This window comes from Passer montanus, unplaced genomic scaffold, assembly GCF_014805655.1.
Source record: "Passer montanus isolate IOZ18808 unplaced genomic scaffold, ASM1480565v1 scaffold123, whole genome shotgun sequence".
Classification (NCBI taxonomy): domain Eukaryota; kingdom Metazoa; phylum Chordata; class Aves; order Passeriformes; family Passeridae; genus Passer; species Passer montanus.
In genome coordinates, this window is record NW_024359056.1 from 1,457,718 (window position 1) to 1,462,112 (window position 4,395).

The following is a 4,395-nucleotide window of genomic DNA, read 5'->3' on the forward strand; positions in this document are numbered from 1 at the left end:
CCCCCGGGGCTCCCCCCGCTGCCCCCGGGGCTCCCCCCGCTGCCCCCGAGCCGCACTCACACGGCGGGCCCTGCAGCCGGCCCAGCAGCTCGGACACCGATCGCTTCTTGGCCCGAGCCGCGGCGCTGAGGCTCTCGCGGTCCAGGAGGAGCAGGAAGGAGCGCAGGTCCGCCAGCAGCTTGTCCAGGTCTGCAGGGGACAGGGACGGCGACGTGCCACCGCGCCCTCCAGGCACCGTGTGGGCACGGGTGCCCATCGCTGCCCCCGCACTGGGCACGGCTGGGGGGCCCCCGATGCCATGGGGGGCCCCCGATGGCCTGTTGATGTCCCCGATGTTATGGAGTGTCCCTGATGCCATGGGAGGTTCCCCGACGACATGGGAGTGACCCCGATGCCATAGGGAGTCCCTGATGCCATGGGGGTGTCCCCAGTGCCTTGGGGATGTCCCCCATGCCATGAGGAGTCCCCGATGCCATGGGGGGGGTCCCCTATGTTATGTATGGGGTGTCCCTGATGCCATGGGGATCCCCGATGCCATGAAGGTGTCCCCCATGCTATGAGGGGGTCCCCGATGCCATGAGAGGTCCCCATTGCTATGGAGGTGTCCCCGATGCCTTGAGGATGTCCCAATGTCTTGGGAATGTCCCTGATGCCATGGGGGTGTCCCCGATGCCATGGGGGGTACGTGCCCACTCCCACCGGCCCTGCCCCGCTCCGGCACCTGCCCCGGCCGGGCACAATCCGGCCATTGACGGGTGCGGGGGGATCGGGGGAGGATGAGGAGGGGGCCCTGCGGGGATGAAGGCTCCTCTGTTGCGCTCACAGAGCCGGTTTGTTCCCGTCGGACCGGGGCAGCCGCGGCCGGGGCTGCACTGCTGCTCCGCGTGCGGAGGAGGATGAGGAGGAGGAGGAAGGGGAGCCCTGGCAGGCTGGAGCAGCTGATGAAGGCTGACATGCCCGCCATTCACCCACCGAGGGCGGGGCAGCGGTCGGGACACAGCGCCAGGAGGGGACCTCGGCTCTGCCACGCCGGGAAGGACAGAAGGACAAGGACAGAGGGACAAGGAGATGCTTTGTGCCTGGAGCAGGGGCAGCGGGAGCGCCGGGCCAGCAGCTCCGCCACCCGGCGCTCCCCCGCGAGACTCCGGGCACGGGGACCTCTGTCCCTCTGTCCCTCTGTCCCGCTGTCCCTCTGTCCCCCCGTCCCGCTGTCCCTCTGTCCCCGTGGGGGCAGTCTGGGGCCCAGGCAGGTGCTGCAGAGCAGGACCAGGGGTACCCCCAGTCTGTCGCCTCTCGCCGCTCCCGCAGGGCCCCCCCGCCCCGGGCACCTCCCGGTGCCACCACCGGCGCGGGCAGGGGTCCCTCAGTGCCCGGGGTCGCTGCCCGGCTCCCCCCGGCCCCTTCCAGCCGCTCATCCGGAATTGGTTTGGAGCTGGGATCAGACATTCCCGACCCGCTGCGGGAACCCAGCACAGCCTGGCACAGGTGCCAGCTGCGCCCGCACCACCCTGCTCCCTGCCCGAGTCCCCCTGCCACCCCCCAGCCGGATCGGGACAGTCCCGGTGGAGCCACCCCAGCCGGGGTGCTCCTCCCGCAACGCCCCGGTGACCCCACATCGCCGAATCCCAAATTTCTCCGGGTTAGCAGGGATGCGGTGCGCCCCAAAAAGGGGGGGGCACCCCCTGGGTGAGGCGAGGGCAGGAGCCCCCCTGTGTGTGACAGGGGCCGGGGTGAAGCCCCCTCCCCGGGGGTGCTGGCACGGGGCACCCCCGTCCCCTCCGCGTCCCCGGACGGGGAGCACACACCCTGCCCGGGGGGACAGGAAACATCTGGCAGCGCGGCCCGGCTGAGCAACGCCGCAGCTGGGCCCAAACATCTGGATTTCCCTGGAAACCGGGGAAGGGAAGGGGGGGAAGAGCTCCCTGCGGGGAAAGCGGCGGGGGCTGCGGCAGGGGCGGGCTGCAGGGACCCGCGGGCGGCGCGGGGCACACGGGGACTGTCCCCCCTGGCCGGCGGGGCTGGCTCTAGCCCTCCCTCCCTTTCTGCTCTCCTCCGCCCAGGCCGAATTCCTGGGCAATGACATCTCCGTCCACTCGGCCTTTTGCCCTCGCTGCCCCCACCCCGCTCCCCCCGGCCGCGGTGCCCTCGCTGGGGCGGCGATCCGTGCCCGGCCGTGCCCGGCCGTGCCCAGCCGTGCCAGCAGCCGGTGCAGGGCGGGCAGGGGCCGCCCTGAACCCTGGCCCGGTGCCCGTTCCCGCTGCCGTGCCAAGGGAAAGCGGCCGGGATGGAAAACATCTGCCTCGGTCTCCAGGGCGGGAGGAAAACGCCCCCCAAACACACACAGAGCGTCTCCTAGCAGAGCTCCCTCTCCCGCGGGACGCGTCCCGGCACGGTGGCATGCTCCTCATCCTCGTGCCGTCATCCTCACCCTCGGGGGAGGAGGAGGAAGGACGGCGCGGCCCCAGGGATGCCACGGGAACGCGCAGTGCCCGGGTGATGCCAGCAGATTTTATCTTCGGGGTTTTATCCATGCCGTGGGGCGTCCGGGGGGCGCGGGGGTGACCCGGGGGACCCCGGGGGTGGCTCTGACCCAGCGCGGGATGACTCAGAGCAGGCTGCAGGGAGCTGCTCGCGGCCGCAGCGTGACTCGTCATGTGCGGAGGCTCCGGGCCACGGCTGCAGGGTGGGGACGCTCCCCCTCCCCCGGCTGCTGCACCCCCAAATTGCCCCTGGGAGGCCGATGGAAGGGGCGCTGTCCCCCCTCCACCCTGCCATGGCACCCCAGTGTCGGGGGGGACACCCCGTCCCTCCTTGTCCCCTCACGTCCCTTCCCCTCAGCCCCCACCACCCCCTTTTCTCCCCCTCCTCTTTCCCCGAACCCCTTTTCCCCCCGTTTTTGAGTTCGTGCCCCAGCCCCGCATCGCTTCGAGCCCCCCGTACCTCGCAGGATCCGGCGTTGGGACCGGGATCGAGATCAGGAGCGGACCGGGATGGGGACTGGGACCAGGATGGGGACCGGGATCGGGATCAGGATCGAGACGGGGACCGGGACGGGGATGGGGATCAGGACCAGGACAGGAATCGGGATCGGGATCAGGACAGGGATCGGGATCCGGACCGGGATCAAGACCGAGACCGGGATTGGGATCGGGATCCAGATGGGGACTGGGATCGGGGTCGGGACTGGGATCAGGACAGGGATCGGGATGGGGACCGGGACCGGGGCAGCCCTGGCCCGGCCCGGCCCGGCCCGGCCCGGCTCGGCTCGCACACGCCCTGCGGGCCCCCAGCACAGCCCGGCCGGGGCGGGAGGAAGGCGGGGAAGGCTCCGCGTCCTCCTCGGAGCAGCACCGCCATCTGCAGGGACCCGGGCTCGCTCCGGGGGGATTTTTGGACGAGAGGGGGAAGCAAAGCTGCGCAGCCAGGCTGGATAAAGCCATTTCACCTTTAATTGTAAGCAAAAAATCACTCTCACGCGGATTCTCCGACACCAGCAAATAAAATAAACTCTAACAAAAACAGAGAAAGTGAATCACTGTAGTCCAGTCCGAAAACAACCCATATTTATATATATATTTATAGATATGTCGTTTGTAGCAGTGAAAGGCAAGTATGGGCCAGTGAATTCCCGATAAATTACATTCTTTACATCCCAACAAGGTCTAGCGGCTGGAAAGTGGCTGGAAACAAAAACCGGGGAGCGTGGAGGGGCCGGGGGGTGCGGGGAGAGAGGGGTCCTGCCCAAAACGTGTGCCTGGAGAGGGGAGGGGGCGAGGGAAGGCGCCGAGCCCTGTCGGCATGGCCGGGAGGGGACGGTGGGAGCCGCGGTGCCATCGAGCCCTGCTCCAGCCCACTGCCCAGCTCATCATCCGTGCCAGCTCAGCGCCCTCCTGGGCCCCCAAAATCATCACAGCTGTGCCCCCCAAATCAGTGCCCTCCCGTGCCCCCCAAATCATCACACCTATGCCCCCCAAATCATCACTCCAGCACCCTTCTGTGCCCCCCAAATCATCACTCCAGTGCCTTCCTGGGGGGGCTGGGGGGGGAGGTTAAGCTGGGATTTGGGCCTGGCTTTGCCGGGAGAGCGTCGGTGTGGCAGTGTGAGCCCCCAGGTTCCTCCCCAGCCTCAGGGTGGGGCACAGGGGCACCTCGGGGGGCACCCCGGGGTGGGTGCTGGGGGCAGCGGACCCCCGGGGAGGAGGGGACCCCCCAGAGCCCCCCTGGCAGAGCCGAAAGCAGAGCCAGGCACGTTCAGGGGGAAAAAGGGGGGCACAAAGCCCAGAGACCCCCCCAGCCCTCCCCTCCTGGCAGAACCATGCCCGGCCCCCCGTGCCAGGCGGGCTCGGTGCCCCCAGCCCCATCTGGCAGCAGGAGAGGGGCGGGGGGGGGGCAGAT